Here is a 22842-nt window from a genome sequence, read left to right on the forward strand (position 1 = left end):
AACCTATAGTTGCAGGGTTGGTAGTTTATTCGTGTGAGGGATGATAAGTAACAACAACTCTACAATGGGAATTTAGCATGAATGAGTTTCGTCTGTCCACAGTGATCAAGAGATACTACCTGAAATGCATAGGTGTCGTGCTGGAAGGAATCTGAAGGAGCAGGTGATTTTTTTCAGTCCAGTAGTGGCCAACCTTCCAATGGCAGCAACCCACAGATGGAACCAAAATTCACATGTCTGGATGCATGACATCTCTTATGCCTTCCTTTCCACTCCAGCACCAACTTCCCTTGGGGAAAAAGCATGTGCGGTAGCTTTTTACCAGCCTTAATTGCTGCTGAGAAGGAAAACCTTCACAAAGAGAGAATGGTTAGCTCCAGAGCCAGGCCAGTTTTGCTGCTTGAGCCAAACAAAACAGAAAATGCTACCTGTCACTGAAGCCCCACTCCCCGCCCCGCCCACTGAACCTGCCTCTCTCTCCTGCTACCTTTGGTGGGGGAGAAAAAGGAGGCCAGAAAGGGGCAGGTAGCAGCGGAGCAGCAACAGGATACGGTGGTGGCGAGTGATGTGGCACACTCCTTGGGGCGTGGATCTGCCCCCCCTCCCAACTGCCCCCAATCTGCTTCCTGGGTGGGCTGGCCCTGGTTAGCCCTTCCTTCTCCAGATGCAACCTCCACAAAGACTGACACTCTGTGATGCAACAATTGGACTATTGAATGCAGCCTTAAACTGGCATTAATAGAAGGCTGTTTTCTAGTGTAATTGCTGTACAGGTGGGTGATTTTTGGAGGAAAGGTGTGTGTGTGTGTGTGTGTGTGTGTGTGTGTGTGTGTGTGTCGTGCTGCACAGGGTTAACTCCACCCTCCCTTGCTGCAAAAAAGACTCCCATATCAAAATACCTGCCCACTTCCAGCATTTAGGCTCAAAAACAGCATAATGGTTTCAAGAATACCGGGGAATCGCCACTTACGCAGAGGGTTCTGTTCCCGGCCGCCACATGCATCACTGGGACATGCGCAGGTGGAGATTGCCCCATTCCACCCCCACCCCACCCACTTTCAGTGCCAAAAATGGCATGTGTGTGTGGCTGCATGCATCTCAAATGTGCGCAAGTGGAGAATTGCCTGTAATTGTTGTGGGACTGTGGAAGGGAGTCTCTGCGCTAGGTGTGGAGGCTCCACCCCTTCCTTTTCTCTTTCCTCTTCTATGAAGAAACTCTTTCTGGGACCTCACATTTAAATTCTTCCTTGGTCTCCTTGCTGGCCCTAGTAGGACCAACTTGACCAGTTAACCCTGGTGATCATTTGATGTCTACTGACTGGGTTGTTGTTTTTCTCTCCCCAAAATGACCCCTAAATTTTTGGATTTTATTGATATTGATGCTGTTTTATGCTGTTGTTAAGTCACATTTTAATCAATGTTTTATATTTGCTGTTAGCCACCCTGAGCTCAGTTTTTAAACCGGGAAGGGCAGGGTATAAATTATTATTATTATTAATTATTATTATTATTATTATTATTATTATTATTATTATTATTCTCTGAATATATTAGTTTAGCCTTTATCAATCTGGTGCCCTCCAGACATTTTGGAGCACAGCTCCAATCAGCTCTAGCCAGCATAGCTTTGAAGAGTATGAGTTCTTATGAAAATAATCTGAAGTCTGTCATATTATAATACAGGGCAGACATCAGACTAGGAACCCTGCATTACTAGGGGAGCTCAAATGATTTAAAACTGCAGTCCTGAGATCAAGCACCATTGAACATAATGAAATTAATTTCAAAGAAGCACGCATCAGAATGCCACTCAGTCAGAAGAACAGAAGAACAGCCCTGCTGGATGAAGCCAGTGGCCCATCTAGGCCACCATCCTGTTGGCCAGTGGCAAACCAGATACTGATGGGAATCCTGGAAGCAGGACCCAAGCTCAGGAGCCCTCTCTCCTCCAGCAACTATTATTCAGTTGCTGTGAATTGTGTTCTCCACCAATTTTAGTGCTAGCTGTCATCTTCCCCACTCGCCATGCTCTGGAACGATGCTAGGTGGAGGATGCAAAATGGTGGTCAGTCTAGCAACACAGATGATGCCCCTGCAAGCTGCAGCAGCAGCAAAAATATGAAGACTTCAAGGAAAAGGAAGAATGTGTGCTACTGTCACTGCAGATGGTGACCCTATCCACCCACAATCTGTTGGGAGAATGTTTCCTTCCCCTAGAGAAATTCAGTGTGATAATTTGTTCCCCCAGCTTCAATTAAATCAGGCATGCCCAAAGTCCATTTTGGGGGCCTAATCCAGCCCCTCCACCCCTTGTGGTAGTTTATTTATTGGGGTCAAATCCTTTAAAAAGCTCAACAACTTTGAGGTAAAATTGTAAAAAAAGGTCGGCCCTCACTCATGTTCACTTCATCAAATCTGGCCCTCTTTGGAAAAAGGTTGGGCACCCCTGAATTAAATGAATCATACCTATGCCCAAATGATGTACTATTAGGTACAAGATGTGATTGAAATCAAAACCATAAAATACCATGCTTCATCATTAAACCCACTTCAACCAATTTGAGACCACCTCCACCATCAACAAGGAAACAGAGAAAGTATATCAGCTATAGTACAGGGGACATAATAAAAATAATATGTGCTGATCCATTCATGCAGCTTTATAAAGCTAAGAAGCATGGCTCTGTGGTGAAGAAACTAGAAGTGCTTGAGTATCTTGGCTTTTAGTGTTATCAACTTTGTGCATTAATATGCTAATGGCAAAATAAGAAATGTGGAACTAATTCCATGTAATGTAAGACTATCCAAGTAGCGCCAAGACATGGCAGTATCAAAACAGACATGACTGCATTATTATATACATGACTGTATTATACTACAGCACTATGGAATATGTTGAGTTTAAATGGCTTAACAACAAGCTGCTCCAATGTAACAACATTGTGACGATGTAACAACTCCAAGTCCATATCTAATTTTCACACAGAGGCTGCTTAGCTTTACATTTATCTTTCTTCTCACTAAGGAGGGGGAAATTAGACAAGGCGGTGGTTGTTTGATTCTAGAAACAAAACAAGGCCATGCTTTCCTTTGTTGATTAGCCAAGGGAGCCTAAAAGAATGGTCCATATTTTTTCAAAACTTTTCCTTTCAAAAAAAAATTTTTTTTAATTAAACCATCTGGTGGTTGCCAACAACATTGTTTCAGCTCTGGTGGCAAGCTTTGTGTGTGTTTGATGTGTCGGCTGATGGAAACCACTTGTGATATAATCATGAAAGGCACTGGGCAGCTTGTTAGGCTGCCTTACACATTCAGTCTATGATCACACACTTGAGTACGGAGCTTTCTAGTTGGCTGCAGAGATAAGAAATATTATAAAGAGCCATGGTGTACTTGGATTTTCCCTGCTTGAGCGTGACAGAGTTCTTCCCAAACTCTCCTGGTGTTGGCATTGGAGCAAAGCTACACCAGATAATAAATTTTGCTGCTGCAGAGATAGCCTTGTGCCAGCAGCAGGCTGCTGCCAGTGCAGGATGGAAGTGGGTGGAACTGGGATGAGGTGGGGAAGAAGTAGGCCTTTGCTGGAATTCTAAACTTGGTCAGGGGTTAATCCACATCAATAGAGGTGTAATGTTATACTAAGGTTACCAGATTTTTTTCAATGAATCCGGGGACACTTCAACTTCAATGGATTTTGTATGGGGGCTGATTTGTAAATCCGGGGACTGTCCCCGGGAAACGGGGACGTCTGGTAACCTTATGTTATACTCCCCCCAAGAGATGGAACAAGTGAAGGCATTCCTCCTGATAAATCTCATCCCCATCTCCTTCCTGTCCACTCAATGGAGAATAGACTTCCAACTAACCCCTCAGGCAATCACTGCACATCATAAGAATGTAAGAACATGGCCCATCTAGTCTAGCATCCTTTTCTCACTGTGGCCACCCAGACACCCATGGGAAACCTTCAAGCAGGATCAGAGCACAAAATCAGGTCCCTTTGTGTGGTTTCCAGCAACTTGTACAGTGGTACCTCTGGTTACGAACTTAATTCGTTCTTAACCTGAAACTGTTCTTAACCTGAGGTACCACTTTAGCTAATGGGGCCTCCCACTGCCGCCACACCGCTGGCGTGCGATTTCTGTTCTCATCCTGAGGTAAAGTTCTTAACCTGAGGTACTACTTCCGGGTCAGCAGAGTCGGTAACCCGAAGTGTTTGTAGGCCAAGGTGTTTGTAACTCGAGGTACCGCTGTATTTAGAAGCATCTCTGCCTCCAACCATTTGGGCACAGCATAGTCATTGTGGCTAGTAGCACTGATGACCTTATCTTCCATGAATACAAGAGTTGTAGTGCACAGATTTCACATCAAGATACAGTACACAATGTGGAGTTCTGCCCAAGGACATGGAAAAATAATACAGTCTACTACCCATTTTTATTTACTGGGTAAGCAGTCTTAACCTAGCCCTCAACTCTGCACGCAAGCAGTTTCCAGGCTATTTTCTCTTATGAGGGCAGCTGCAGCTTCTGCAACAAATGCAACAGCTAATTAGAGTTTACCTCACACCTTTTCCTGTGACTCGGCCTCGGGGCAAGGAAAAGGCAAATGAAAGAACATAAAAGAGTTCTTTCCAAAGCCTAAGACTGCATTCACAGAGCAATAGATGACAATCTTCTGTTTATTTAATCTATATACGTATTTCATTAATTTCTAAACTGTCCTTCATCAAGTATTATCCCAGTGTGGTTTATAGCCCAAACACCAACAGAATTAAGAAAATGTCCAGCAATAATTAAAGCCAATATTAACATGTCTTCAGCGGCCTAAAGGGATGCAAACAGCAGAGTTTCTCTACAGCACAAAGGACAAGAGATCTAGTGAAAGTACTGGCTCAGTAATTGACTAGAATTCAATCTGCACTCAATTGAGTCCATCTAGTGGATTTTTAAAAATTCCTTACCCTTCAGACTGTGCTGTAAGTCACAAACTCTGAGTCACCGCCTGCTCACCTAGGGAGCAATTTCTCATTGCTAGAGGTGACCAGGGACTGACAAACCTGGCTGTGTGTCAGTCTTGTGTGGGAAGAATATAATTTATTTGGAATTTTTTTTCCTATAGATCCAGCCACCAAACAATTTTTTTCTATCCTCACCCCCCTGCAGACCCCACCAATTTGGGCAGCAGTGGCAAAAATGAAGATATGTAAAGAGACATAACACTGTTTTTCATCTGTTTGTTTGTTTAAAGCACTCCAGCCAGCCCAGTACCCTGATGGGAGATGCAAACTGCCCTTTCCTAGTTATCATGCTGATCATTTGATGAGCAGTTCCATATGAATCTCCCAAGGGGGCGCTGGCGCTGTCTCTGTCTCTCTCTCTCTCTGTCTCTGTCTCTCTGTGTGTGTGAGAGAGGGGGGGGGGTAAGCTATGTACAAATTTCTGCTCCCACCACTGACTTCTGAAGCTGAATACACATGACATTAACCACAATCCATAGGTCTCATGCAGCTTTTTGAGAAATACTCCAGTCTCAGTTTAGAACATATTGTTCCATGTCACCCCAATCTCTGAGTGGTGCGAGATTCCAGGGGTTCCAGGCGTGCTTACCAGGGTCTGAGTTTCCTTTTACAACAAAGAGGCATGGCGGAGACTGCGGTGTCTTTATTATATATGATATATTTACACACATATACAACCTGTGTCTACTAGGACATTTATGTTGTTGGCATCCATCTGTCTCAGGATATAATGGAGTGTACCTCCAAGAATGAAGTCAACCCACTGCCCTAGCAGCATTGAAGTGACTTCCCCAGGGTGCAAGGCTGGGCAGTGTGTATGGAGATCCTGGGCTGCCTAGATGACAAGACCCCCCCTCTCCGCCTCAATTTGTTGTTGTTTAGTCGTTTAGTCGTGTCCGACCCCATGGACCAGAGCACGCCAGGCACTCCTGCCTTCCACTGCCTCCCGCAGTTTGGTCAAACTCATGCTGGTAGCTTTGAGAACACTATCCAACCATCTCGTCCTCTGTCGTCCCCTTCTCCTTGTGCCCTCCATCTTTCCCAACATCAGGGTCTTTTCCAGGGAGTCTTCTCTTCTCATGAGGTGGCCATAGTATTGGAGCCTCAGCTTCACGATCTGGCCTTCCAGTGAGCACTCAGGGCTGATTTCTTTAAGAATTGAAGGTTTGATCTTCTTGCAGTCCGTGGGACTCTCAAGAGTCTCCTCCAACACCATAATTCAAAAGCATCAATTCTTCAGTGATCAGCCTTCTTTATAGTCCAGCTTTCACTTCCATACATCACTACTGGGAAAACCATAGCTTTTACTATACGGACCTTTGTTGGCAAGGTCATGTCTCTGCTTTTTAAGATGTTGTCTAGGTTAGTCATTGCTTTTCTCCCAAGAAGCAGGTGTCTCTTAATTTCGTGGCTGCTATCACCATCTGCAGTGATCATGGACTCAGCCTCAATAATGTGGTCCAAAAGAAAGCAGAGCAATACATTGGGCACCAGCCTAGCAGCAGGGGTTGCCAGAAGGAGGTATACAAGAGGCATAGGGTTTACTCCTTAGCCTTTTCTTCTCCCAAAGATATTCCACAAGGCAGCAGAGGTTTAGGATCAGAGTTTTCCTTCTCCTAGTTGGGCTACCTTCCCAGGTTGATGAACTCCATAGGCCCCTCACTTCCCTCTACAGCATGTGCAGAAACCACCTTCTTGACTGTTGGACCCACAACTGGTCTCGTCCACTCAATCTGCTAGAGCGTGCCTTCACATGCAGGGCAAGTACCTAACTCACTGAGGGTTTGGGACCCATTGGCTACCCTCACCTGGTTTAGCCAGTCAGTCGAAGCCGATCCTGGGCCACTGTCACATGCTGACAGCTTCTAAGAGCCACAGGTGAGACCTGAGTGCAGGGTGGGAACCAAAGGTGAACAAACTACCCCAGGAGGAATGTGATGTGTCCCCTACCAGAGGTACTACCCCTACCCTAGCACCTCATACATCCCAACATTTATGTCAAGCTCTGGAATCCCATTTTTAATTTTCACATATTATTATTTATTTCTGTCCCACTGTTTCCCCCCAAAACTTTGACCTTCAAGAGAGCTTACAGTCCATACAGATGCCAAAATTAAAAGTGCATATGAAACCAAATTAAGACTAGTGGGAAGTCACTGGCCACCTTGTGCTTCTTGATCCATGATATTAGTCGCAATGCCAGCAAGTGGCTACTGTTGCATCCAGCCTGGCAAGAGAGGAAGAGCCATCTGGGCAAACCTCTGCTAGGTTTTGCTGCTCTAGTGAGCCCAAAGGCGGCGACAGGAATACTAAGCTTAAGATGGCAGACTTTGGCACTGAAGTGTGTGTGTGATGAGACTAAGAGTCCAGAATTTCTGGACATCGTAAAGAATCTATTATCATTTCAGTCACTTTCAGCTACATTGGTTTCATTACCATCTGTCTTCATCCACTGATGCTTCAAGAATTAATACAAAGATGGAGAACGTTCCCCTCCCCCACCCTCTGAAGACAAGTCGTTGAATGCAGCCCTTCACGTCTATGATCCCACAGCACCGTAGGATGGGAAATAAGATAAGATCATTAGGTCCACTGAGTTGAAAATAAGGGTTCGTTTCTCAGTTGAGCAATAATTCTCTTTTCAAGGTGGGCGATATTTAAGCAATCATCCCTACAAAATTGGTCATTACCATTGGCTAATGACCGATTTGTCAGCTAATAGCCCAAGGTGAAGCCAAGGGCAGCAAATGCTCTGGCAAACCACTCGCTGATGGCAGTGTGAACAGATTTCAAGGGCATCATTGCTATTATAAACCATGTTCATTGATTTACAACAACATTATTATGGGAGGGTTGGTTAAAAAGCAGGTGCAGTAAGCTGGAAAAATTAATGACTTCCCGCTGCTTCACAGCTGATTGTCCACCATACACAGTGGATCCTAGAGTAAAATGCCAAGTCTTGGGTCGTTTAGACTGGTAAACCAAGAAGCACAGGGGGAAACTGAACAGAAGAGGAAATGCAGCATATTGGAGTTAGTCTGTTTTTAAAAACCTTCACTCACAAAGTAAGCTCCACCCACCAGAGGCTTTCATTCCATAAGATATCACATACAACAAAGTGATGGTCCTTTTGCCTTTGTTCAAATTATCCATTTCAGATGTTCTCCTCCATAACTAAAAGCCATCATTACAGGCCTAGAATATATATTTTTTTACAGAACTACAAAGATGAACCAGTTTGCTGTACTGCCACATATCTGCTTCCCTGTCTAGTTCATTACTTGATGGGGGCAAGTGGGGGATAGAACAGAAAACCAGTAGTAAGCATATCCTCTGCTATATCCAAATCGATTGAGACAATTTGGTCCATAGTTAACTATCAGGCGTGCCAACTTTAGGGGGCCGAGGTTTCTTCGGCCCCTTCAGTATTTGTTGGAAGGGTAGTGCCTTAGCTACAGGGGGTCTAGCCAGGTTTTTTTGCCCCAGGTGAAGCCTCTAGAGGGGTGCTATTGAGGCTCCCAAGCCTCTGTGTGTGTGTGGATGTGTGGATGTGTGTCTGTGTGTGCTTGCTCATTATAATGAATTTTTACTATTTTGATTGCATTTAAATTTTGTGATATTGTTACACATCATCTCAATATGCCCACACAACAGGCAGTATATAAATATTTTTATTAATAAATAGTAACATTCAGATATATTCAAAGACATGATTAAAACTAAGCAGCAGCTTATGACACTTGTCAAACTTCTAAAACTGACCAGTTTCATATAAGGCTTCCAGTTCGTATTAAGACTTCATCTTTCAGTTTTCCTGTTACAGTTTTCCTGGTAGTAGACTTTGACAAATGGCCATGAGACCATTGGCCAATTCCTATATACTTTTTTTCCACAATGTTGTAAATTATTGTTGTTGTTGTCATAGAGGAAATTCAAACTCCATTCAAATTGTTTGCATTGGAATCACGGATTAGATTTCATCACGGCCATTTTTGTTTGAGTGTAAATAGGAACCATTCCAAGAAAAGTACAGGTTACAAGAGGCTATTTCTCCAGATTAGCATCACAACATGGCGTATCGGTATTTTGAGTGTTCTCAGGGGCCTCTTGCGAAGAATCCATCATCATGTCTCATGAAAAGTCCATCAGGAAGAGTATACAGAAAGAACATCAACAAAAAATGTAGACTTTACAACATTTAGTCTTTCCTCACTTGGCAGATTGATGTATTTTGGAAATCACTGCCATATTTAACACAGAGAGAAAAGAAGAAATATTTGAATCAAGGATGATTGCTTACATGACTACTTTTACGTATATAAGATATTTGCTGCAAATAACTCAGTTCTTTTTTTATACCAACTCTTCAAGCCAGAACCAAAAAAAAAAAAAAGCTCAGAACTGGAAAATCCTGGCCTGCAGCTCGCATGTTTGCTACCCCTGAAATAAATGAAGGAACCCAGTCTGAAAACTAATTAAATCCCACCATCTGTTCTCCAGACCACCAGATCCATAAAACCTTGTTGTGATACAGTAATGGTTCCTACAAGTGCAGGGCAAAAGTCAATGGCTATGAGATAGATGTCCATTATGTCAGCAGCTGATTGTTTATGACATAAAGAAGTGAAAAGAAATCTATGGCCTTAGCCTGAACTCAACATAATGTGAAGGAAGGCCAGTGAGGGAGCAAATGAGACCAATGAACTGCTGACAGGGAGGGAAACAAATGTTTCCTGTTGTAGTATTCTATAAACTAGGAGGTTGTTTCTAGGTGCATTCTACTGTTTTCTAGCCCACTGGACTGACCCGGTCTTGATCCTCAGTGGCTTTTCCTCATTCTGTGTGGAGCCTTGCCTGTTCTATGGTCTCATATTATACCTGAACCTTCCCAAGTGAGGATCGGTCTCCATGGACACAAAGCCAACCCAACTGAAGCAAAGTCAAGTGGACCCTCAACCCCTTTTTCTGAGATGCTTCAGGCACCAGCTCTTGATATTCTACATCTCCAAAATCTAAGTGGGTAGGCAGTATCTAAAACCATCTATCTGCAGTACCTGCTAACATTACAAGGTATTCAGCCAGCACTGCTCTTCTTTCAAGTGAGAGAGAGAGAGCACTGCATGTCACTAAGGAAAGTCTGCCTGAAGTCCAGATTCTTCAGAAACATTAGCTGGCATGGATCCCATCACCAGGGATGCTGTCGCTGCCTTTCAAGTTACTGGGATGAAACAACTTAAGCTACAACAGTGATTTCCAGGTCCTTCCTCCTTGGCCTGATACATGCTTTATATCCCTGTCTCTATAACTACAAGTCAGAAATCCATAGATCCACCAATCAAAAAAGGAGAAGGTGAGATGAATTGTGGGCAGGTGTGTTCCAAGGAAAGGTGCTCTGGCAACTGAAACAATACCTGCTGCTGTTGTGACCATCATCGGTACTTATTCTATTCTGGCATTCTGCTTTTGCTCTCCTCCTAGTTCTTTTCACCCAAGAGCAAAGCTACAATTAAGAGGGAAGCAGTAGATTAGTACCAACCACATGGTTCCCTTGCAGTGCTTATGTGACTGTTGAGCTGCAGGGAAGACAATGACTTGCATGGAATAATCAGTGGGTGGGAGAGGAGTACTTATCTTTTCCTTCCTTCTTAATTCTTCCCCACCCTTCTTTACTAAAACCTTTCTAATTGGTTTCTCCACCACCACCACCAGGTCACTTCTAACTGGGATTCAAAATTGAAGGTGAACTGGGATGTGTATGGAACAGACCTGTGAGGATTTGCTGTGAAGAATCAGTAGGCATGGGAGGGGCAAAGAACCTATTGACTGCCACCCAGATATTTTCCTTATGTGAATATCTGTTCCAAAATAACATTTATTTAAATGTATTTCTTTCCTGGGTCTTCATTGCTGAACAACTGTGACTAGCTCATTTTGATTCGCTTAGGCTATGATCTGATGTACCTGGGGGAAAGCTCTATTGAACACAGTGGGACTTTACTTCTGAGTAATGATGAATAGGATTGTGCCATTAATCAGACTCATTCTGGCCTTTCTACTGGACTGCCAGTTTAGGTTTGGAGGAAACAATATTTATTGCTAGATCTAACTATGCAAGGGTAATGTTCTAGCACTCAATAACCCTTAAAGAATTTACTGTTCCAATTAGGTTGTGAGGCAGGCCAGCTCTCCTGTCCCATACACATTCCTGTACTGTATACAAAAAGAATTCACCACGTGTCATTATGTATGGGTCAGTTCAGATGAAAGGTCTACTGAGTGCAAGAAGGCTTCTTCCCTCAAAAGTAGGATTGCTACCTCAGGGAACATTTTTGCATTTTTACTTAGAAGCAAGTTTCACTTTATTCAGTAGGGTTTTGTCCCTAGGATATCTGTTTAGGATTGCATCCTAAGAAAATGTCAGGGCATGAGAAAATTAAGTTTACATGATCACCACATGGTGATCTGCAGTAACCCCATAATGGGTTCCACATGGACTCTGGATTTGTAAAAAGACCAGCCATGCATAACTCTTGATGAACTGTGTTAAAAGTTCCTTGTAGTTCCACAGCTGATGTATTATATAAGAAATCATGAAAGAGTCACACTGAAAAACAAATTCATACAGAAATGAACATTGCTTATGTTATTCTGGACTGCCAAATTTAAGGATAGTGTTAGACTGTGTGCACTTTTCTAGCTGATTTGATGTGGGTTGTTTCCTGTTTTGAAGAATTTTGGTTGTTATGGACATACAGTTTAGTTTTTTTATATATAATTAACAAAGGGATATTGTAATTTTCCCCATGAGGTAACAGCAAAACAAAAACAAAAAAACAGCAAGCATGGTGGAAGATATTTACTGAAATCTAAAGCCATACAGAAAGAGTTGGGCTTAAGCCTTAAACTGGCCCTTGGTAGATTTTGCTCAGCCTATTACAGCTTATTACTATCATGCTCCTGATATTCTGATATAACCAAAAGTTTTGGCATGAATTAACATCAGCCAACAAATGGAATCTCAGTCTCAGTTACACACTATTTCGAAGGTCATCTGGTGTCCTGAGGTAGTTGCTCTTACTTCCCACTGACCTTGCATCTCCTAACACAAATCTCCAAACTGGGATGACTCCAAAAGAGACGGACTGTTTAACCAGAGATTTCAGGATGTATATTTTGCCTGTAAATACATATCAATCATAATAAGAATTCCAAGTGGACATTTCAACCCAGTAATTTTAATGGAAATGAGGCTCTAAATCTGTATTATCGTGCCAAGAAAAATGAAGCTATTTTCACATTTCAGTTACCTAATGGACTAGATACACATTTCCCTTTGTCTTGAGGAATGAGCTGCAAGCGACAGGCTTTGCCTTGGTTGTTAATGGTGTTAAATCCTATTGGCTAATTCATGGCAGTCTATGGTGAGGCCTGCATGAGGGCTTATTTGTTTGTTTATTTATTTATTTAAGAAATACGGTACCTAGCCCCCTGTTTATTGTAATAATCCAAAAGCAGCGGTACAATATAATAACACGACTCGTAAGAAAACCAAAGTTACATAAAACCTGGATCACCTAAAAATAATAATAACAAACAAATATGGCAAATGCTTTCTGCAGAACTGTCACACTCTGAGCAATGATTCAGTAATAGCTGCAGGCCAGGAGATCTACAGACATAAGCAGGGCCGGGCAGCCCACAAGGCAAGGTGAGATTACCGCCTCAGCGGCAGGATCCACAGGAGCAGCAGAACCAACCTCCAAGGAATGCATCACCTACTGTCACAGTGGCAGCCCTAGCTGCAACAAACTCCTTGGAAGCCTGATCCGCCATCTCAGCAGCACCCCAACAGTCTGCCTCTGAAGCAATTTCTTGTTGAATAGCAGCCACTGCTGGTCTCCTCTCAGCAGGAGGAAATTCTGGGAGCTATCCTTTGAGGTCTCTATGCCCACCCAGTATGATTCACAGTGGGCCCCTTTCCCACATGGATGCCATGGCCACTTGTCACTTCTTGTCACAGCCAAGTGCCACACCAACAGAAAGAGAGAAAGCACATTTGTGCACACTCCAGTTTTCTATGGATCCATCTGTGTAAACATTGGATCCTGTAGAATCAATCTGAGCTTTGAAAGGCATGTATAGATGAAAGAGAAAACAGGAAAGCGAGTCACTCTTCCAACTTCCTTCTTCATCTCTACGTTCTTTTCAGGAGGAGGAGGGAGGGACAGGTAACCACCCTCAACACCTGGGATGATTTGAGATGGCTGGCTCAGAGGTTTTGTATAGCTCACCTTCTAGAACCAGCAGGGTCTGTCATGCTAAATTAGCCCTTAGCCTTTCAGTTTGGTGTTGTTGTTCTGATGCTGTGTGGTTTGGTTTGGTTTGGTTTGGTTTGGTTTGGTTTGGTATCCATGCTCCTTTGTCCCTTCCCCTTCTTGCTATCATTTGGGTTTTGAAACCTGATTTATTTAACTTTACTTGAAGTTAAATATTTGTTGTGGGGTATTGCATGTGCTTAGTCAGCCCCAATCTTAAAGGTGATGCCCGACTATACAAATTCCACTCTCCTTTTTAACCCTGGAAACTTTGATCTCAGAGGCTGCATATGACAGCAGGCACCATATCTACGATTTTTACCCATAATCAAGTTGATGCTTGAACTGAAAACAGCAGAAACTCTGCCTGAACTGAAGCTGAAGCATCTGCTCACATCTGGGTGAGAATGGAAAGTGTGTTTGTAGGCAGGCCCCTGAGAATGATTGCATGAGGTGCTCTAAAACTGGCCCCATCCAACAAAGCTAATAAAGGGTGTCGACTGCAATTAAAGAGCTTTGACGAGGAAGGAAGACAATTGGAAACATAAATTCATTCTGTTGATCCGGCTGGCACTCCAGCAAACGTTTACTGCTTTTTATTCCTCCTTTCTCATGGAGCGCTTGTTTTAAAAAGAAAAATGGCAAAGAATTAACTGTAAGCTTGCAGTTTTATTGGGTTTGCTAGAATTTATTGTAGTGCCAGAAATTAATTTATGGATAATAGCAAGCTTGGGATCAGAAGGACCTTGATGTGAGAATGAAACAACAACAAAAAAATCTACCCTTGAAAATGTTCTAGCTGGGGGACGGGAGAGAAGACGAAGAAACAATGGCCTGTCAGTGCAATGGGCAAAAAAGGATAGCAAGTTTTGCATACAGCATTAGAAGAAGAAGAAGAAGAAGAAGAAGAAGAAGAAGAAGAAGAAGAAGAAGAAGAAGAAGAAGAAGAAGAAGAGTAGTAGTAGTAGTAGTAGTAGTAGTAGTAGTAGTAGTTTGGATTTGATATCCCGCCTTTCACTGCCTTTAAGGAGTTTCAAAGCGGCTAACATTCTCCTTTCCCTTCCTCCCCCACAACAAACACTCTGTGAGGTGAGTGGGGCTGAGAGACTTCAAGGAAGTGTGACTGGCCCAAGGTCACCCAGCAGCTGTATGTGGAGGAGCAGAGATGTGAACCCGGTTCCCCAGATTATGAGACTACCGCTCTTAACCACTACACCACACTGGCTCTAGAAATAAGTTTTGCCTATAATAAATTGGTAATGATTTAAATGTTACACTGCCGGATCCTAAAGCCTGTTAGACTTTGCCCTGTTGGCTGCTATAGACATGGTTGACTCTGAGCTTGTTTTTTTACTGTGTCTGGAGACTTTTTCAATAAATAACTTTCTGAAAGAAAACAGTTGGTTGCTCATTCTTCCTTTGCCTCTCTGGAGTTCCCAGGTTTTTGTGACAGTCAGAGATGAGATATCAATCCCACGTGATAACTGGCCCAAAACTTGGTGTATTTACTTGCACTTAATGGATTGCATCCACTGTCTGAGATGATCAAATGAAGAGACTAGTCCTGGTTAGCAACTTTCTTCTTTTCTCTCCCCTGAATTTCTTTTTTAGAGCCTAGATCTACACTCTCTGGTGCTCTTATTTGGTCAGTGGGCCAGCTTACTTTTCTTGCCGGAGAAACTCATTGAAGTTAATTCCAGAACTTAAGTCTGGAATGTGTGTGTGATGGCTTGTGAATATTTCAGACGTCTCCACTTCCATGAATACCCATGTCCCATCAGGAAAGAACATTCTAATTGCAGAGGGATTCTGAAGATTCTTATGATGCGGAATACAATATTGATCTGCAGTTGCTAACTTTGATGGATGCTTTACTGAGCTGCGAAACAGCAAGTTTATCTTGACCAGCAACATGGAGGCATTTCATATTGGATGTATGGATGCCAAGATGGTAGCACAGCATGTTCTCTTTAGGGACCTGACACTGCTGAAATAGGATGGTAATATATTTCAGGGGAAAGGTAATTTGTTCTTTATTTGAGCAAGCATCTGGTGTTTCTAATATTCAAAAATGCTGCACGTTGCCCTCAGTTTTTGAATAGAGGAATATATATCAAATTAAATAAATACATACTGGAATTTTACTTCTGTTTATCATTAAGGGATGCTATGTGCTAACTTTCAGAAGTTTTTTTTTTTAAAAAAAAATATATTGTAGAGTCTGTAAATGCCACTGAGGTTTTTGGCACAGAAAACAAAAGTTGCTTTGACTTGACGTGTTTGTGATGTCCTGTTCCTGCCAAACTCCTCCTTCCCATCTCAGTGTGAGCATAGTAGGGGTCCAGATCAGAAGAGAAACATTTTTATAGAGGAATGTTAGAATATGGAACAACCACTCCAGAAATAATCAGCACAAATGCTGCTGAAAGTCATTTGCTGAAGTAAGCTCTGCATTCCTGATTTGTGTATTCATAAAAACCTGGTAATTTCTTGAAGGTATGGGTTTGACTGATGAAACAATTGATGAAGGCATCTGACCCCTCAAAGGCTGTGTACACATTACTAGCTTAAACTGCTAATCCTTGTCATTATATATTTTACATGGCTGTTTATTTGTATATATTTTAAATTTTTATATATGGATGTTTAATGATGGCCTATACTTGTAATGCCTAAGAAAGGTCTGGCAAAGCAAGAAGGCTTAAAATGCAGCTGTGTCATTCTTTTTCTCAGTTCAGATTAAAGCTGGTTTCGGGGGAAATGAATTTGAATGTGGGTCTTTCTCACATCTAAATGGGAAATGTCCCATTGTACTATTGATTCTGTTTGAAAGAGGCAGCATGGTGTAATCTACCATTTAATTGTTCCCTATGTTACAGAGACCCAACTGGCCACAATTAACCGTTGGGCATTCAGTATGCTATGGGAAACTATTCCAACAGAGATTCAGCAGGTGCCCTCACTGCTGACTTTCAGATATTTCTTAAATATTGTTTTATTCTGAAAGCCTGTTCACTTATTTTTTTTCTTAGGATTAACCAGTCTTTTCTATAATTGCCTTTTGTGGTACTTTATGTTTTATTGTATGTGTATATATTGTTGTACACCACCTTGATATTTTACATGAGATGGTGCTATATAAATTTATATATATATATATATATATATATATATATATATATATATATATATATATTACACACACACACACAAAGAAAACTGATGGATATTGGTTTATGAGGCCTGATCAATGCCACACTTCCTCAGACCTTAAGTCAGAAAGGAAAAAGGGGGATGCACTTCTCTTTTTATAATCATAGAATCACAGAATGGTAGAATTGAAAGGGACCCTGAGGGTCATCTAGCCCAACCCCCTGCAATGCAGGAATCTCAACTAAAGCATCCATGACAGATGGCTATCCATCCACTGCCTTAAAAACCTCCAAGGAAGGGGAGTCCTCCACCTTCCAGGGCTGGCCATTCCACTGTCAAACAGTTCTTCATTCATATTCATAAAAATGTGGTGATGGTGAAGGTGATAAAATATACTTTACCACAATAATTAGGTACTTTTTGTGACCAAAATGCACATTGTTCTGAAGTAAAATTATTGTTTTACCAATGGAAATAATTGCCCAGGGCTGTCATCATATATTGGGGCTGGCCATGAATTTTAACTTGGATCTTCGAATTATCTTAACCTTCCAATGCCTTCCAGAAAATGTGAGGTAATACTTCATACGCCTTTACTGTAGGGCATTGTATTCCTTTCTGAGACCTTTTACATGCAAACGAACCAAACATGAAAAAAGAAGGAGGGCATATAATGGCTTTTAATGTAAGGCATTTCAGTGTAGTTATACATCTGTCAGAGTCATAAAGGAGTAATGGAGCAATCCTGCTTTTGCCCAGATGAATTTCCCATGACAGATGATACTGGCTCATCTTTTGTGCTAATGTTCGGACTCCCAGTATTTTCCTTTCACCAAAGCATGGGTAAAAAAAGCAAAAGAGCTCTTGTTTTCCTTGGGACATTTGTTTCCAATTTTGCAAACACCATGAATGCGGTTATTTTTATAGCCCTGTTATGAAAGCATGGCATTTGAGTCTTCATCTTGTAGTTAATTATAAATCATTTCAGAGCTGTGCTGCCCACAACAAAGTTCTCAGACCCTGAAACTGAATCATTTGTGATCGCTGCTCTCTCAGCCCCCTCCTCTCCCGTGCTGTCAGATCCTCTTGGAGGGAGGGAGAGGGCGTTATTTTAAGATGTTGTTATTGGCTTGGAAATACATAAAGTGTCAGTTCCAAAGTCCTTTTTTCCCAGAGCAAGATAAACTCCTTTGGATCATCCATCATTAGGCTTTTGCCTTACTTGACAGGACCCCACATTTAAATGCCTTTGCAGAACCATATCTGATGGATTATGGGAGGGTTGTCGTTTTTCATGAGGATGTATCATGAAAAGCCCCTTTCAGAAGCATTGGGCTTACTCCCAGGTTTGCTTCTTTTAACACTGAATAGCAACACTTCTTCTCCTCTCTCTCTCTCTCTCTCTCTCTCTTTTAAAAAAACCTCTACCTTGCTTGATCTTTACTGATTTAGGTAAAAAAAAAATATTTTTTTTTAATGATACATGAGGTTTCCCTTGCTCTGTTTAGCTGTTTCTTTTGTTTTTAACATTTATAGTTCAGCTCTTTTGAGGATTTTGCTGCTACATTAGGCTCACACGTGTTCTTCAAAGCAAATTAATAGGGTAAAAATTAAGGTGAAGAGATCGCATCAAGTTCCGCCAAAGGAAATTTGTTAAAGCTCTTTCCCACTTGCAACCTCCTTCACGTCAGCTCTGATTTGAGAGCTCTTACGCAAGTAAGGAATTCAGTCAGATTCTATTGCTTTTATTTTAAAACATGAAAATCCAGCTTTCCCTTAGAATTTTTTTAATCATTTAAAAAAAACACCAGCCAATCCAGTTCACTAGCATTGCTTGGAGTTGGGACAGGAAGGGGGAAATTAGGGGGGCAGGGGAGGCAACAGCAGTGGGCCCTACTAGGGGCCTTGAGCCCAAGGATACCAAGCACTGATGTCAGCCTTAAACATCAATGTAAAGCCATGCTACTCGACAAAATGTAGAACATTTAGCTTTGCATGATCATATAGATAATCATGGGGTTAAGGTTCTATATTAAGGTTAGACTGATCCTTGGGTCCCTCCAACTCTATGGTTCTATGATTTCCTGTGCAGTTTCCTTTCTCAACTACTTATAATTCAAACTCTGGGATACTGCTCCAAGAAACATTTACATGTGATAGGAAGATGAATGCCACACTACAAAGAAATGTTTGTAATACAGTGGTACCTCGGGTTAAGTACTTAATTTGTTCCGGAGGTCCGTACTTAACCTGAAACTGTTCTTAACCTAAAGCACCACTTTAGCTAATGGGGCCTCCTGCTGCTGCCATGCCGCCGGAACACGATTTCTGTTCTCATCCTGAAGCAAAGTTCTTAACCTGAAGCACTATTTCTGGGTTAGCGGAGTCTGTAACCTGAAGCATATGTAACCTGAGGTACCACTGTATATGGCAGAGAAGGTGAGGTCAGACTGAGACCAGACCCTTGACATGGAGGTTATGGCTCGGGCTTAGCACAATCCCCAGCAGGGGCATTGAATAAAATCCCTCACACTGATGCCTAAGATTCATCCAGTTTGCTGGCAGTTTGCCCTCAGAGCCAGAATCGTAACCTCAAGCCCCAAGTCAAGCTTTTGTAACCCTTTAATGCACCCTTTCATGATTATGTGGGAGAAAAGGAAGATGGAAAAGGTAGAAATCAGTCTGGTCAACAAAGGCATACCACATACTTTTAAAAAAACAGGATGGGAAATTATTCCCTGCACTTTCATTGACTGTATAATCCACCAGATCCCCAGCTCAAAACCAGGCACGACTCCACGGCAGTTTCCAACTCTTAGGTCACTGTTCTGTGCCATGGAAGTTTTACAGAATATTTTCATGGGAATGTGTTAAGCAGGCTCTACTGTGCAAACTACTTAGTCTTTTCTGACAGGAAACCCAGCAGTGCAGTTCAAAAGCTGGCAGGTTCCAAAAGGAGACATGCAGAGAAGCTAGGAGAGGGCTTCCCCATGGGATCTAGCTGGCCACTGTGAGAGTAGAATGCTGGAATAGATGGGCCACTGGTCTGATGCATCAGGGATCTTCTTACCTTGCTTTAAAAACAAACACAAGAAGCTATATGAAACCAATATAGTACACATTGGTACACATATGGCTCCAAAACAACATGAAACTAGTTCTGTGAGCCCCAGGAAACTTTAATGTTTTTCTCAAATAGCATTGCACACACAGACACACACCATTTCAAGCTGCTTTTGGAATTGATGGAAGTTTCCAATGTGATTTGTGATAGGGCATGGGAAGAAGAAGAAGAAGAAGAAGAAGAAGAAGAAGAAGAAGAAGAAGAAGAAGAAGAAGAAGAAGAAGAAAATTGAGGCAGTCCACCAGGCTCTTCTTTGGATCTCAGCCATAATTTAGATCATGAAATTTAACTAAGCGGAAAGGTATTCAGCCTATAAACCCTCAAATGGCATTAAGCTGCTTTCTGACTGCTACCCAATAATATGGCGATAAAACTCCTGAAACATCATTACAAGTTAGTGCTCTCAAAAGTAACATGCCTAGACAAAGCAACAATGACAAAGATTATCTGTGCAGGCACACTGTCATGGTGGGATCTGCAGTTACTGTCATTTGACACAAAATAGGAAAATGGACCCCCAGAGCTAAACTACACAAACAACAAAACTGCACAGCCAAGATAACTTTCATTCCTGCCAGTATTGTGGTTACAGAATAGCATATCTCCTATACCTGACAGTACACAGACCCACTTTATAGAGGAAGTGTGTAACATCACAGTGAAGCAGCAAAACACACCATTATTCTTTCCCAAATGCTGGAGGTTAGAAGATAGCTTAAGCCTGACAGTATCTGATCTAATTACATTTTTATTAGTGGGTTACCAAACTCGCAACATGAGCACACACACCTGTCCTGAACCCCTGGCCTACCTGGCAACAAGTCAGTATGCAAAGTCCAAATTCAAAGTCCAAGGATTGAACCATACAAGTGGAGTCCAAAGCCCAAAATCCAAAGTCCAAACATCAGGAAGCAAGGTTCAGGGTCAATCTAAGTAGCCAAGTCTGAAGTCCAGGATACAGTCCAGAGTCAAACCCGAAGCACAGTCCAGGCACATCCAATTCAACATGGGCGGTTGAGCAGACATAGCATCTCAGCTGTCTGGGAGGAGGGGTGCGATTCCTCAGCTCTGAACAGGTGAGGATCACAAGCCTCATCAAGCCCAGATGCTGCAATCAGCATGCAGAGTATAAAAGGGCAGCAGAGCTGATGTGTTTTGTCTGCTCAACTGCCCTAAACTGCTGGCTTGCTCCTGACAAGGGGTGGCTAGACTGTGGTCCTTCAGATGTTGTCAAACTCCAAGTCAACCCTAGCCAGCGTGCCAGATAGTTAGGGATTATGGGAGTTGTATCTATTGACATCTGGAAGGCTAAAGGTCAGCCACCCCTTCTTTAAGAGTTTCTGTATTAGCCTTAAGGAGACTAAATTTCCCACTATGCTCAGGGAGAAAGGAGCAGAAAATGCAAGAAAAAGATGAAAGCGAAAGAAAGGAGCTATAGAAAGAGGCACAATAATAAGGCAAAGTTTTGTATTCCAAGAACTACTTGGCATGTTCTCCTTGCAAAGCAGAAGTTACAATAACTGTATCTACTCTAACTTTCATTATGAGAGTTTAGAAACTTTTATTAGTTTAACTGAGATTCTAACGGAACTCCAGAGGTGCAAAAGCCCCTGCTTAGGCTATATATCTCTGACCGCACACAAACAGAAATTTTAGGGGGTTTTTTTCCTTTGGGATGACAGCGTTCAGAAACTCACTGATAGCTTTTGCTTTGGAACCCACAAAAACCCGAACCAGTTCTGAAGTTCCTTAGCTGCAGAACATGTGTGAGGATGCACAGACAAATGTCATTCTGCTTACGTGGTTGGTCATGACAGTAGTGCAAGGGCAGCTTTTGAACACATTTACCTGTACCTTGAAATCTAGCTCTGTATAAGAAAAAAGAATTCTATAAAACATGTGCCAGAAGGTTCCAAAATGTACCTGAACATAAATACAAAGAAGGTTGAATGTGTCGTTTTGTACTTTAGAGTCACTAAATGCTATCCCTGTGAAGATACTGTACCTTTGTGCTTCAATCCAGGTAAGCTCATGGAACAGAATTTTAAATAGGCAGGGAACTCAGAGGCAGGAATAACGTAGAAGATTTGCTTAACAGGAATTTAATTTGTTTTAAAAGCATAAATCTAAGCCAAAATGTACATAGCACCTACCTGAGTGATACTCCAAGACTGAACAATTCAGATTCAAACTCAGTACAGGTGCCATAGGGTGAGGAAATTTTTCCAGGCTGAGGGTCACAATCTTATCTGGTCAACCTTTTGAGGGCCATGTGGCAGTGGTAGATGAGATGAAGAAGAGTTTGGATTTGATATCCTACTTTATCACTACCCTAAGGAGTCTCAAAGCAGCTAACAATATCCTTTCCCTTCCTCCTCCACAACAAACACTCTGTGAGGTGAGTGAGGCTGAGAGACTTCAAGGAAGTGTCACTGGCCCAAGGTCACCCAGCAGCTGCATGTGGAGGAGAGGAGACGCAAACCCGGTTCCCCAGATTACAAGTCCACTGCTCCCAACCACTGCACCACACTGGCTCTCAGTGAGAGGCAGAAGTAAGCAAATAACAACAACAACAACAACAACAACAACAACAACAACAACAACAACAACAACAAATTTATTATTTATACCCAGCCCATCTGACTGGGTTTCCCCAGCCACTTTGGGCAGCTCCCAACAGAATATTAAAAACATGATCAAACATCAAGCATTAAAAACTTCCCTAAACAAATCAGTGGATAGGACTTTTACCTTTGTACACACCCCTCTCCATCTTCTGTCTAGGTCCGTGGTTCCCAACGTGGGGCACCCACCCCACTGGGGGCAATTTGATTTTTAAGGGGGCAATTTGAGAATGAGTTACAGTTAATGGCCTTTTAGGCTTCCTCCACATTTTGAATAACAAGAATTATATGTCACGGGGGGCGGGGTCAGTATTTTAGATATGCTTAGGTGGGGCATGGCCCCAAAACCACTGATCTAGGCAAACAAGTAACATTATCAGAATTCAAGGACACATTCTAGCCAGGAGAATGGGGTGCAAAGCAGAGCCAATGAGAGGTGTGGCCTGATGAGGGAAGGTCTGGCCTGGGATGTGGTCCAAGGACCAGCTAGAGAGTCCTGTAAGTTCACCTTTCACACACACACACGGTGAAAACAGGGCTGGCCAAATGTATTTTGTTGCCTGAGGCAGAACAGCAAATGGGGCCACTACCCACAAAAGCCAAGTT

This window comes from Podarcis bocagei (genome assembly GCF_964188305.1).
Source record: "Podarcis bocagei genome assembly, chromosome: 2".
Taxonomy (NCBI): Eukaryota; Metazoa; Chordata; class Lepidosauria; order Squamata; family Lacertidae; genus Podarcis; species Podarcis bocagei.